Source organism: Coptis chinensis, chromosome 9 (assembly GCF_015680905.1).
Source record: "Coptis chinensis isolate HL-2020 chromosome 9, ASM1568090v1, whole genome shotgun sequence".
In the NCBI taxonomy this organism is placed as follows: Eukaryota; Viridiplantae; Streptophyta; class Magnoliopsida; order Ranunculales; family Ranunculaceae; genus Coptis; species Coptis chinensis.
Window position 1 is genome coordinate 63149263 of NC_141464.1, and position 15124 is coordinate 63164386.

At 37.4% G+C, this 15124-nt stretch overlaps 1 long non-coding RNA gene and 1 pseudogene across 1 annotated transcript; both read right to left on the reverse strand.

Moving 5' to 3' along the window:
* Window positions 1-215: 215 nt before the first annotated feature.
* LOC147477266 (G-type lectin S-receptor-like serine/threonine-protein kinase At2g19130 pseudogene) lies at window positions 216-4332 on the reverse strand (annotated as a pseudogene).
* A 7534-nt stretch (window positions 4333-11866) lies between these two features.
* On the reverse strand, window positions 11867-12413 carry LOC147477267 (uncharacterized). The gene is made up of 2 exons (XR_015209197.1): window positions 12358-12413; window positions 11867-12265 (listed from the first exon to the last, which is right to left on the reverse strand). It is a non-coding gene; the product is annotated as an uncharacterized LOC147477267 (long non-coding RNA).
* Between the last annotated feature and the right edge of the window lie 2711 nt (window positions 12414-15124).

Consider the following 15124-nt stretch of genomic DNA (forward strand, 5'->3'; position numbering starts at 1 on the left):
TGACACCCTAGATTGGGTTTAGTCCCACATCGGTTAAGAGTCGTCAAGGATCCTGGTTATATTGGATTGACTACCATTTACTAATGTCGAGGCCTTTAGTGTTAAAACACCACACCCATGGTTGGGTCGTTACAGTTTGGATAACAAATAAAATATATTCTTGTTGGGGTTCTTTCTTTTTGCCTCAGTGATTCAACCCATATCATATTGAGTAATTCACAACCAAGACAGCATGCCTTTAACGTAAAATTATGTGAAGCAAATGAAAATCATAGTACCTACAATTTTTCTTAGTAAAATTGTAAAACCTATGGAATGCATTGCTACTTCATGCAAAGTGAACTGGTTCATAATTCTTCTCGGACATCACGGTATTACATCTTTGTACTTGTTAATGAGCTGCTGCTTTTGGTCTGAGAAGAAGCAAATGATGTATTGCAACTTTGTGAGTTGCGGTTGGAGGTGGTTTCTTAAAAGAAATGTATGCTCTCTTCGTTCTCCATAAGAACTTGGAGTGCTCTGGGGATGGGAGGAGGATTCACCTCCATGACCCCCTCAAGGATCTGAACCACCTGCCCCATTGATGGTCTATCAGATTCATCATCTTGGATACACCAACAAGCAACTCGACAAGCTCTAGTTAGCTCTTCAACATCGACAGTGCCCTCTAACCTGTAGTCTAATAGTGTAAGGACTTCTTCATCTTCGCTTATTTTGCGTGCAGCCCAAGTTGGGAAGAACTTCACCTTCTCATCATCTGAAAGCTCTAAGTTTCTTCTCCCTGAGATAATCTCAAAAAGCATCATGCCGTAGCTATAGACATCAGCTTTGGCAGTAATAGCTGCACCCCAAATCCATTCTGGCGCAAGATAGCCCCTAGTTCCCCTCATGGTTGTCAGGACCCTGCTGAATTCGCGACCAATAAGCTTTGCCAAACCAAAGTCGGCCACCTTGGGACAAAAATCAGCATCCAAAAGTATGTTCTCCGGCTTGATGTCACAGTGTATAATGCAGTCTCTGCACTTCTCATGGAGATAAGTTAAACCTCTAGCTGTTCCAAGTGCAATTTGGTACCTTACCTTCCAGTTTAACATCTTAGAAGCCTGTTGATTAAACATGTGATGATCTAAAGAGCCATTAGGCATGTAATCATAGACCAGCAACCTTTTATCTCCTTCGGAACAAAACCCATGTAATCTGACGAGATTAATATGTTGTATGATCCCAATGGTGCTCACTTCACTGCGGAATTGCTTTTCTCCTTGACCTAGGGCTCCAAGTTTCTTGGCAGCAATGACAGTTGTATCAGATCAAGTCCCCTTTGAAGACTGAACCAAAACCTCCACGACCTAACTTTTCGGAGAAATTCTTCGTCGCATTTTGCAAGTCTCTGTAGGTGAATGCCATCAAGATGCCCTCAACTGTCTTTGACGTTCCAACTGATTGTCTTGTCTGCCATCTCCAAACAAATAAGAAAACAAGGCCTAGTAAAGCCACAATCCCTGCAGCAGCACCCACTATAGCTGGAGTAGGTGTTCCCTTGTGCTTAGCGCCAGTACGCGGGATATCAGATGCAGCAAGTCTGAGATAGAGATCTATTCCACTACCATCGCCATCTGGGGCTTTCTGTAGACTTAACAAATCTCCATTCCAAACTGAACACCCCCTACTGTAAGCATAAGCACTGCAAGAACAGTTGTTCAAGCAAGCCGATTTGCACTCATCAGCACTTGAAGCACTTGGAACTGCCAAAGGCTGATTTGCAGGCAATTTCACATTTTGCAGCGGTGAAAAGTCATCTTTCCCGCATTGCAAGGATGTATTCCTCACACATCCACCAGAATAATCTCTAATACTCCATTCTTTTGGTGTTCGTGGTTTGAAACCATCCAAACACGTACAAGAGGGTAAGTTCTGATTGCATATACCGAAAGCACCACAAAAGGCATAGACATCACACTGTTGTCTTGGTTGAGACCAAAATTGAATCCAATTTTGTGTACCTTCAGCCCAAGAAGTTTGCGTGATTTGCCCTGTCACATCCATCACAAATCTAGAAAGAATAGAAGTATTATAAAGACTATACGTGAAGTAGCTCTCATTAGCATTTTTCGTATAGCTGAAATTGAAAATCCGTCAATTCCATGGTCCACTAGTCCAATACCTTTGAGTCCGATTCCGCAATATAACAGTCTGATCCCCAGTTGGGTCCAACTCAAAAGAATATAACCCTGTCCCAGGATCATTTTCATTTTTCCAAGAAGTGAGTAACTGCGCTGTCTTCGTTCTATTATCATATCTAATCTTTCCACCAGGCAACCATGTATGAGTAGGGTAATCAAAACTCTGCCAAAAAACATCAGGTGATCTTATCCTATTTCTCAAAACAAGATTTCCATCGTCCCAAAGCACCACTTCAGATGAATTAATGGCTTTTGAGGTCGTCTTTGTCGACCATATCGCTATTTTCGACGAGTTGAACAGAACTAAATTACCATTCTCTAAGAGTTTTAACTCTGAAGAAAATGGGTCAGTAAGGGGAGTATCTCTATTGAAAACCCAAACAACAGTTTGTACAGTGATTTGTTTGTACCATATTCCTATGTAGTAGTTAAGAGATGAGTTTGGTGTGAAGAAACCAAGTTCGAATTTACCGCCTTTAGATATCAGAGTTTGATTTGAATTTACCCGAAGAAATGGTATCAGCTGCAAAGCAGAGATGAGCTTGGGTAGATGAGAAAAAGAACATAACTAAAAAAAACAACCATGTTTGGCTTTTCGATTTCATCTTCTCAGAGAAGAGAAGTTCTTTGACACATAACAAACTCATAACAAACTGAAGATTATAATATAGATTCAATGTGGAGTGGACGTCTTTTTGAATTTGGAAGTCTTTTTGAAGAAAAATCTTTTAGGAAATTTGGAATTTGGAAGTCTTTTTGAAGAAAAATCTCTTAGGAGATTTCCTTTTACTAAATGTTTTGACTAAGAGTTCTAGATGTTTGGAATTTGCATGAGGTTTTGATGACCGTATTACATATCATCCATTTCTGTTAATATCAGATTGCTTTTCTTTGCCCATATCAGATTGTTTGGTCCGAGCATGATGAGTCTGGTTCTTCGCCAAATGAATAGTACTCTGACTATCACAATACAAAGCAACACTGTTCTGCTCAATACCCATATCATCTAGAAGACATCGAAGTCATAGTGCCTTTTTCACTGCCTCTGCCACTGCCATATACTCTGTCTTTGTAGTAGATAGAGCAACTGTAGCCTGTAGCATAGACCTCCAACTAACCAGTGCACCATGCATCATAAACACATAACCAGTAGTCGATCGTCATCTATCTAGATCACCTCCATAATCTGAATCCACATAACCACTGACAACAAGTACCTCCACCATAAACTAATCCCACATCCAAGATACCCTTCAAGTACCTCAATACCCATTTCACTGCCTCCCAAATCGCTTTGGGATTTGTCATATACCTTACAACAACATTTTGTGAAGTGTCCGGGTGTGTGCACACAATAGCATACATCAAACTGTCCACTGCACTAGCATAAGGAACATGAGCCATATGCTTTTGTTCCTCCACCGAACTAGGAGAGAACTTAGCTGAAAGCCTAAAATGCCCAGCTAAAGGAGTAGAAACTGACTTTGCATTCTCCATACCGAATCGAGAAATTACTTTCTGAAGGTATTTTTTCTGAGATACAACTATCCGTTGCTTCGTCCTATCTCTGTCAATCTCCATGCCCAATATATTCTTGGCTCTACCCAAGTCCTTTATCTCAAACTCAGAGCTAAGTTGAGATTTCAACTTGTCTATCTCCACCATGCTTTTGGAAGCAATAATCATGGCATCCACATAAAGCAAGAGATAGATGAAGTCATTACCACGAAGCCTACGAAAGTAAACACAACAGTCATACTTACTTTGGGTATACTCATGTTGCATCATGAACATGTCAAAGTGCTTGTACCATTGCCTTGACGATTGCTTTAAACCATACAATGACCGATTCAACTTGCACACATGATCTTTTTTCTTAGCAACAACAAAACCTTCAGGTTGTCTCATATAGATCTCTTCCTCCAAGTCTCCATATAAGAAAGCAGTTTTCACATCAAGTTGCTCTAACTCCAAATCGAAGTGAGCAACTAAACTCAATAACGCACGAATGGAAGTATGTTTGACCACCGGGAAAAATACATCATTGTAGTCGACCCCTTCTTTCTGTGAGAAACCCTTTGCTACCAATCTTGCCTTGTACCCAGTATTGTCAGACTCAGGAAGTACCTCTTTCTTTCTGAACACCCATTTACTACCGATAGTCCTTTTGCCCTTTGGCAATAAAACAAGGTCCCATGTGTGATTTTTATCAAAAGATTTAATCTCTTTCTACATAGCAACCAACCAATCTCTATAATGAGCATCTTTAACAGCTTCCTTGAAGCTATCTGGCTCATCATCTTCAATATTCAGTGTATATGCCACTAAATCCACCTGACCATAATGTTTCACCAGCTTATCGTGCCCATACTTGTGCACTTGCTTAACTTGTCTCTTTGGCTTTAGGGTTAAAGAACTACAAGTTCGCGATGCTCATGCTCTTCTTCCCTGTTGCTGCGTGGTTCCATGATCTGGTACCTCATCATGAACCAACCAGTCATCTGCTGCATCAGACAACTCAAGCTCAGTAGCTTGAACTTCTATAGACTCACCATTCTACCCAGCTTTTTTCGGCTTACTGAAAGATAACACGAAAGTCTCATCAAGGATAACATTTCTGCTGACCAGGAACTTGTGGTCTTCTAGACACCATAATCTGTATCCATTTACCTCATTTGCGAAGCCCAAGAATATTGCATTCTTAGCTCTAGGATCTAGTTTGCTTTCCTTCACATGGTAGTAAGCAGTCGATCCAAACACTCGCAAAATACTATAATTAGCTAGGTTAGCTGACCACACCTCATAAGGCATCTTGCAATCTATAGCTGGAACTAGTGACCTATTATACAGGTAACACATCATGGACACTGCATCTGCCCAATACTCTTTTCCTAGACTAGCATTAGACAACAAACATCTCACTCTTTCAAGCAAGGTTCTATTCATCCTCTCTTCCATCTCATTCTACTGAGGCGTGCCCCTGACTGTCCAATGTCTGGTAATACCCTGTTGCACACAAAACTCTTGGAAAGGCTCATAGGTATACTCAGTACCATTATCAGACCAAAGAGTCTTTACCTTCCTATCTGTGTGATTCTCAACCCTTGCCTTCCACTTCTTAAATATCTCAAACACTTCATCTTTCGTTTTCATCATATACACCCACATAGCGAGTATGATCATCAATGAATAAGACATAATAACGATTACCTCCTTTTGAAGCCACTCTGGAGGGTCCCCAAACATCCATATGTACATAATCAAGGATGTCTGTTGTCGTGTGCTTGCTTGAACTGAACTTGACTATGCACTGCTTCCCATATACATAATGCTCATAGAACCCCCATACTTGGCTTCTTCAAGTCCTTCAAGAACCCTCGCTTGCACAACTCAGACAAACCCTTTTCGCTCATATACCCTAAACACATATGTCACATCTTAGTGCACTCAGAATCATCATTACATGCACCCACTGCTACAATACCAGTCACCGTACTACCCATCAAAGTATACAAGGTTCCATGTCTTTGACCTTTCATAACAACTAAAGAGCCACTAACCATCTTTAGGACTCCACCTTCTCCCACGAACTTGTGGCCTTTGGAATCCAAAGTACCAAGAGAAATAAGATTTTTCTTTAGCTCAGGAACATGCCTCATATCGGTTAAAGTCCTCACTACACCATCATACATCTTGACCCGTATAGTTCTAATTCCTACTGTCTTCCAAGAAACGTCATTACCCATCAAAATGGAACCACCATCAATGCTCTCATAAGAAGTAAACCACTTTCTATTCGGACACATATGGTAGGAACACCCAGTATCAAGAATCTACCTTTCGGCCATATAGTCTTGTGTGGACACACATAGACTCACATCGTCCCCTTCAGAGCTTGAAGCAAAACTTGTCTCAACTTGAGCCTTACCTTTCTTCTTACCATTGTTCTTGTTATCTTTCTTCGAATGAGGACAATTACTTGTGTAATGTCCCTTTTCTTCGCAATTGTAGCACTTCACATGTTTCATCAACTTCTTTGACTTAGACCTAGACCTCTCATTGCTTGTAGAGGCCTTTTCATACGACCTTCCTCTTGCCGCTAGCCCTTGTCCTGCATTAATGTTATTCTCAACTTGTGTCTTCTTCATCAACTCATAAGAAAGAAGCACACTTTAAACTTCGTCAAGATCAACATTTTCTCTGTTCATAAATGTAGTCATTAGATGCTCATAGTTTTCGGGCAAAGAGAATATTAAACATGCCGCTTGATCCTCATTATCCATCTTCATACTAACATTCAAATAATTCGCTAGGCGTAGACAAAACTCACTAACGTGATCTTGCATCGTTGAACCATCCACCATCATATACTGATAAAGACGCTTTTTAAGGTACATCTTGTTCGTCATGCTCTTGGTCATATACATAGATTCTAGCTTGAGCCAAATACCGGCAGCGGTATTTTCTCCAATCACATTATACATGATCTCATTAGCAATACACAACCAGATTGATGAACAAGCCTATAGATCGAACTCTTCCCAGTCATCATCACTCATACTCGCCGCCTTTGATTTAATCCTCTTTAAAGCCTTGTGCAAACCTTGTTGGATGAGGATGTCCTTTACTTGAACTTGCCAAATCCCAAAGTTATTCTTCCTATTAAATTTCTCTCCTTCAAACCTAGTATTTGACATCTTGGGAGCTATTTTTCAAGTCACACACAATAACCCAAAAACTATTTCACTCAGAAAATTTATCGAACACCTTGTCCACATAAATTTTGAGCACTATGGTTCTTCACCAAAACTCAAAATCCTAGGTCGTAAACCTGGCTCTGACACCTATTATTGAGAATAACAAACTGCATAAACAACGTTATCCACTCCAAATCAATCAACCCTACACAAGGATTGATCCTTTTCTCTAGACAAGACTTCAACACCCTCCAAGTACTATCCCAACACTTCTCAATATCAATTAACTCGCATATAAAGTAAAGAGACTAATGCAAAAGAAATCAAACCACAAGAAACGGATATAACATGGTTAGGCAATGTGCCTACGTCCATCGGCGAGTTACAAGCTTTACTAGATGTCCAGAGTAACAGATTACAAGAGCTCTCAATTCACTCACAAAGAATGAACACTCAACTCACTAAGAATTCTCTCTTACAATCTCTCTCTTTTTTCTAGTTTTGGTTAGGAGATCTATTCCACTACCATCGTCATCTGGATCGTTCTATAGACTTAAAAAATCTCCATTCCAAACTAAACACCCTCTACTGTAAGCATAAGCATTGCAACAACAGTTGCTCAAGCAAGCCGATTTTCACTCATCAGCACTTGGAACCAATGTTTTGAAAACCGAACCGGTGATCGAACCGATTTTTTGTTAAAATGGTTCAACCATGGTTCGACTCGGTCGGACCGATTGATGTTTATTTAGCAAATTTTTTAATAATTACAATAATAAAATGAATAAATACATGTTTTAATTCAATATTAATTGGTATTATATATCAAAATGAATTTCTTATACAAGAAACATATAGTAGCATGTTGGTTTGGAGTTTGGATTATCTTGTTTAGGTGCTAGGTTCAACTCTCCACATTATCAATTTTTCAAAAAAAAAAAAAAAAAAAAAAAAAAAATATATATATATATATATATATATATATATATAATAAGGGTAATCCGGTTTAGAACTGAACCGGTTCACCGGTTCAACCACAGTTTAAGCTTAGACCAAGGGTCCAACCAAAAACTCAACTTATAACTGACCCAAATCGAAAATTTACCGGTTCCGATCGGACCACGGTTTAACGACTGGTCCGGTCCGATTTTCTAAACACTGCTCGGAACTGCCAAAGACTGTTGATTGGTAAGCTGATTTGCAAGCCATTTCACATTTTGCATCAGTGAGAAGTAATCTTTATTCCTGTATTGCAAGGATGTTTTCCTCACACATCCACCAGAATAATCTTCAATATCCCATTCATTTTGTGTTCGTGGTTGAAAACCATCCAAACAAGTACAAGATGGAAAGTTCAGAGTGCATATACCGAAAGCACCACAAAGGGCATAGACATCACACTGTTGTCTTGGTTGAGACCAAAACACAAACCAAGTTGGTGTATGAATAATTGAGTTATCAAAAAATAAATATGTATTGTTCACTTACCACTCCATAGTGTGCCCTTGCGGTCCCTCTGCGAGTGATAGGCTGATAGTTGCACCTGAGACTTTTCGTTTGCTTTTTCTTCTACTTAATCCCTCCCAAGATAATGCACACACTGCATGTTCACATCAAATCAACATGTCTTCTTGTTCGTAGTCACAGGTGAAATTGGTGTGAACTTGAATGTGCAAATTCTACTCGAAATAGAGATAATAGATGGTATCCCAATCAGAACTCTTCATACTGTTCATAGTCGGAACTCTACAACTTAACTTTTGCGCTTTCAAATTGTATTTTCAATCGCGTAAATCGCTTTTAGCAAGGGGAAAGTAAAGGGACCGCCAGAGTATATTTTATGTTTGGTATTCTTCAAATTTGTCCCACAACACCATACGATACGTCTCCAACCAAAGATGATTGAAGTCCATCTTTGGCAATTGAAATCTAGTCCATTAGAGTATTTGTCACAGCCCGATTTTCTAAACAATTAAAAAAAATGAATATTTGAAATATAAATATCTCAAACCTCACTCGGTTCAATTGTCTAAAAACCCAGGCTATGACGGGGTGGATACAACACATGTCAAAACCTAAAACCCACATCATAAAGAATCTTAACAACAAAATAATCTCCAAAATTCCTCAACTATCACTTTATTAAAAACTTTCTTCCATCCCAATACAAACATAAACAAACTCTAAGAATAACAATTTTCAACATCGTACTCTCATGCCATATAAATATGTCAACTCACGTTATTACATCCTTCCAAAAAGATCAGACCTAATAAAAGAACTAACGGACTGCTCCAGACAAGAATCCAAATCACACGCCGTGGTTCCACTGCCTTCCACCTATGTTCCCAAGAACACACCCACGTTGCCAAAACAAAGCAAACATGGGTCAGCAAAATGGAATTTGCTGGTATGAGTAGACTAACCACATATAAACATTATCATACTTTAATTATCCAAATAATCACTTTATATTTTCCCATAACTTAATCATTCACAGCTTGGAAGACAGGTAGTTCCGTCATTTCAACCGGCATAGCTTCTTCCCAAGCAAGACTTCCATCTTATTAACTCATTCTAATAACTTGTTTTAATAATTAAGTCATTTAATTAAAACTTACCGATATCCACTGCTGTATAAGGGTAGAACCGCGTCCCTGCACAAAATGTTATTAAGTCCTACCCTCCTGCAAAAGAAAGTTAGAACTTCTAACATTTGTCGATATCCTATAGGTATTCAAAAGTAAACCCAAGCACACTCGCACAATCAAATTAATACAACTATTAATTAATCAATTACTTTTCTTATACACATATTTCACAACCTATGTACCTTAGGTCATTCCCGCCACATTCAAGGAATACCCAACCTTACTTTCCCATACACTCAAGGAATACAACTAACCCGCAAGGCGAATACCTTAGTTCCTCTCTAGGGCAGTCCAAAGAATCTGGTCATTCATGGCACATTCAATGAATACCCGGGTCATTCATGGCACAGTCAATGAATACCCATATATAACGCTAATGGACCATTTATGGCACATTCGATACATGCCCACCTAACATATGACATCAACAGTCATAACCTCAATTCCAAAACTTGAGGCGTACGTGGAGAGTTCTAAAAGAGTGCGGTAAATTTGTTTACGCATTATTGAACCTTATTTTATATATTATTTCAGATAACGAAAGAGTATCTTGATTCATGTATTTTTGGTTTACGCGTTATTAATTTCATGAATGTCTAAGTGTCATAACGTTGTATATCATAAAAGACGAAAATATCACAGAGTAGTTAATACACATACACACGTATATATAAAGGTCTTAGCCTAAAGCCAAGCATGCTAATAGCCCTAGACCTATCCTAATAGACCGAATCATAATCTGAGTTAAAAGGTCAAATTGGGTCAACTGGTCAAAGTCAACCCTAGTCAACAATCAACTCTGGTCAAAGTCAAAGTATCATATTATTGTCAAAGTCAAACTGTCGTTTCAATGTTCGACAGGTTCAGGGTCATAGCCATTGTTCATGGCTAAGGTCAAAGGTGCATGGTTCATGGGCTCGTGACTAAGGTAATGGTTCGGACCCAACTGGCCAAGCACAAACCTTAGAACCCGGCCCCAAAAGTTTAAATGTTGAAAGACCCATATAGATCTATTTTAAGTCCTATGGACTGGCCCCAAGCAATATTAGAAACGGGCCCAAAACAGTTAAGTGATCGGGCCCAAAGGAAGTTAAATAAAACTGCCCAACCAAAAATATTTAAAATCGGACCCAAAGAAAACTAATAGAACTCGGCCCAACCACTAAAATAGATTTTTTGCCCAACCAAACAAAACATTTCGGCCCAAGCCCAAAGCTGATAGGGTCCGGCCCAACTAATTAGTCTCAAGTCAAAAAACTAAACAGCGACCTGGAGCACTAGATCGCTCTCACGGTCATCCCCTTCGCAGCAACAGCCGCTTGCTTCCAGCCACCCCCAAAAATCTTTCACACACCACCCATCAATAACTCAGTGAAAATTGTGTGGGTGAAAAACCCCACAACTTTACTTCACCAATCGACCACAAATTTTCAGTTTTCGCAATCCCCCTCAAATCCCAGATCCGACCGCCATTAATGTTCTCTCCGAGCTTCGACAGCCCTTGTTCAACAGTTCAACCACCCATACACTAGCTACCCATCAACCTACCAACCTCACAACAAGAAAGAAAATTCAAACAAGCCAAAAGGATTTACATTCTTTGTTCGGCGACGCCATTAGCCTCTCGAAGCTTCGACAGAGCTTCGACGGCCGACATCAACCAACGACCCCAAACCAGTTTTAATATATCAACGGTGTTAAAACTACAAACAGTTCCAACCGTTATCTTGAACAACTGCTTGTTGTGGCTCGCCGCCATTAACGCTCTTTCGAGCTTCAAATATTCAACCAAAATCTAAACATATCGATTTAACTAAAATTATAAAAAAACCGGTCGGAAACACTTCGGTGGTAAAATACGTAAATATTAAACAGACGAAAATCATAGTTTTAGTAGTGGTGAGAGATAAACTCTACTCACCTGTAGCGCTCTCCGATTATCAACCAGTTACCAGAAAAACCTTCCTTTCCTTCCTTCAGTAAAACTCCTCTTTTTTTTTTTCTAAAACCCTCGCTGTGTTTTTTTTTTTTTCCAAAAACTCTACGTGAGAAAACTCCCCGAAAAACAAGGACAACACTTATCTATTTACCTACGGGCTTTTATCCGTAACTGCTGGATATCCTATATCTATTTTATCCATTTATTATTATCTTTATTATTATTATTATTAGGAAAATAAAAGAAATAAAACACGGGGTGTTATAGTATTCTCTTCATTCATTCCTTCGTGGACGATTTCTTGAACAGAAAGACAGACTTTGCACATTTGCCCATGTAATTATGGGATCTTAGAAGGTGCCGTGGCAATTATAAATGGTTAGAAAAGACAAAATAGTGAGAAATGAAAACAGTTTTAGCCTTTTAGGCAAGTACGACAAATCATATACATACACTTCATTCGAAGGAATGTCTATATATGCAATCAAATTATCGTCCTTGGGAAATTGAAACGGTAATAGAATTTATAGATATTGCATCATTGTTATCAGAAGGAATGATCGATTGCTCAAAACTCCTTTGTAGTGTAAATGCAAATTGCTTTGGAATGGGAAGAGTTGCGTCGCTACAAAGCATGGAAACTATTGTAGACATGGTTGGCCTATCAAGGGCATGGTCTTGCACGCAAAGAAGCCCCATATGGATGCATCTCATTAGCTCTTGTGAATTATATGATTCGACCAATGTTGGATCCATTAACTCCAACGCCTTATTTTCATTCCACAATCGCCATACCTTGATCAAAAAAATTCAGATTACCTATTTGAAGCAAGAGATCATAAAAGTAAATTATAAGTCGAGGATAGAGCTGAAAAGTATATACTCACAAATCCTAAAAGGTTGTTATAAGATTCTTCCGGCAAACGAAGTTGTTATTCTTCTTCTTTGCTCACAATCTCTAACAAAGAACACTCCAAAGCTAAACACATCATATTTTTCAGAGAATATTCCTTCCATGGCATACTTTCGGGTGACATGTAACCATTGCATATTGTTGTGAAAAGAATTTAAACTCGTTGCATGCCCGGTTGGTATGATCTAAGGAAAGCGTAAAAGTTAAAGAAGACTATAGTCATGGTCTCATGGAAGGACACAAAACATATATTTGAATACATTAGAAAACCTAAAACTACAATCAATATTCATTACTATATGATACTTACTATGTCCCAACAACCCTATTAGTATTTGCCAATGTCTGCTTTCCACCAAATATCCTTGCCATGCCAAAGTCTGATATTTTTAGGTTCATATCCTCGTCCAAAAGAATGTTACAAGCCTTCAAATCTCGATGGATCACTCTAAGTCGAGAATCACGATGTAGATAAATAAGGCCTCGTGCAATACCATCAATAATGTTGAAGCGTTTACTCAATCTAGCGTAACTTCGTTTAATTTGGATCTCAATTTTTCATACGCATTAGAAAATGTAAAATAAAGTTAACTTACATTACAGATTTTAAAGAAGTGTTGACGACATGTACCTCGAATCATAATATAACTAGCACAATACATATAGCATGCCCTAATTGTTGGGATGATGGGCTTAATGGGCCTTTGGTAGCCATATGCCGAAATGAGCCAAAATTTCGTATTCTTCCGAAATTTTCAGCTACACTATAAAAACAAAATTAGGGTTTTAACCAAAGAGTGATGAGAGATTTGTGAGTTCTTCTAAAAAGGGACTTTGGGTGTTCTATTAAACAAGGTGAGTGTGTAATACTATTTGATTCTCTCAATTTGAAACTTCTCATTTGATATGGAGAAATTCGATGGATCTAACAATTTTAGTATGTGGCATTATGAAGTTATATATGCACTATGCCAACAAGACTTGGATGATGTGTTAGATGAAAAGCCATCGGATATAGAGGAGAGTGTTTGGTCTAAGAAAAATCGGCGAGCTTGTGGTATCATAAAAATTTCAAACTACCTTCAGTACTGCAAACCTTTAAGCTTTGATGTTCTTATTACTGGGGTCTGGGGAAGTACTACTCGATGAGCTAAATATACCTAGTATAGCGGCTGATCAAAGTCGTTGCTGAATGAATAATTAGAGAACGGGCCCGACAATATTGAGTTTTAATTTTGGTTTTAGTTGTGGTCCGCATCTTTATCTTAGATATATATTATTGGGAGGGGTTTTAGGGACATTTTTTATCTTGACACGTAAACAAACTCAAAATCGTTAGGATATTTAAAAGTTTTGGATTAGGCTAATTTTTTTTTGTAGATATAATTTTCTAACTATTCTAAACATTGTCACAAATAATCAAAAAATCAAAAATTTCCAAACTTGCCAAATATAGTTAACAATTTATAAAATATGGTTAATTGTAGACCGTTCATTTTCACCATTTTTTATACTATATTTGGCAATTTTAGAAATTTTTGATTTTTTTGATTATTTGTGACAATGTTTAGAATAGTTATGAGATTATATCTACAAAAAATTAGCCTAATCCAAAATTTATAAATGTCCTAACGATTTTGAGTTTTTTTTACGTGTCAAGATAAAATATGTCCTTAGAACCCCTCTCATCCCATATATTATAGCATGTACCCTCTTGGCTATATTTTGTGAGTATTCACAGAATCTCCAATATTTGTAAAACTCTTTGACTAATTACGAAAAAATAGGAGACTAATATCGAAAAATCAGACAATTGGAGCACTCACAGAGACTCCAGTTTTTTCTAAATTCTAAACGGGCCCGACAATATTGAGTTTTAATTTTGGTTTTAGTTATGGTTATATATATATATATATATATATATATATATATATATATATATATATATATATATATATATATATATATATATATATATTATAGTTCTACCCTCTTCAATTGAGGAAACGTTTCTAGAGTGTTTACGTGTCATGGCTAATTAAGAAAAAGTATGAGATAAAATAGGAAAAGTAAGAGATAAAATATGAAACAAATATTTATCTTTATCCTTAAATGTATATTATAGTTATACCCTCACCAATCTATTTTTTGGAGCACTCGAAGAGACTCCAATTTTTTCTAAACTCTATTACGTACTAATTATAAAATAGTAGGATATAAATAAGAAAACAATCACATCTAGAGTTTCACAGAGTTTCTAACTTTTCCTAAACACTATAGTTAATTACGAAAAAACAAACCCATCTAGAGTTTCAGGAAAAAAAATAAAAAAAAATAAAAAAAAAATAAAAAAAAAAAGACAAAAAACTAAATTGCTAAAAACAATAGTTTCCACCAAAAATAATTTTCCCAAAACCCTTTTGATTTGATGTGTCATCCGCTGTGGGATTTAGAAATTTATTCATAGTTAAGGACTCCAAAAATCACAATTCTGGCCACAACAATTATGACATATTCCAATTAAATTTATGAATTTATAATTTTTCAACACTACAATGTAATTTCCAATGGTAGAGCTATAATATATATACTTCACCTAAAATAACTAAAAAGTATGTAAGTAAAACTAAAAAGTAGCTACTTAAAGTTAACTTAAAATAAGTACGTAAGTAAAACTTCAAAAGTAACAATATATATACTTCAACACTAAAAAGTAGTTACTTAAGTTAATTTAAAATAAG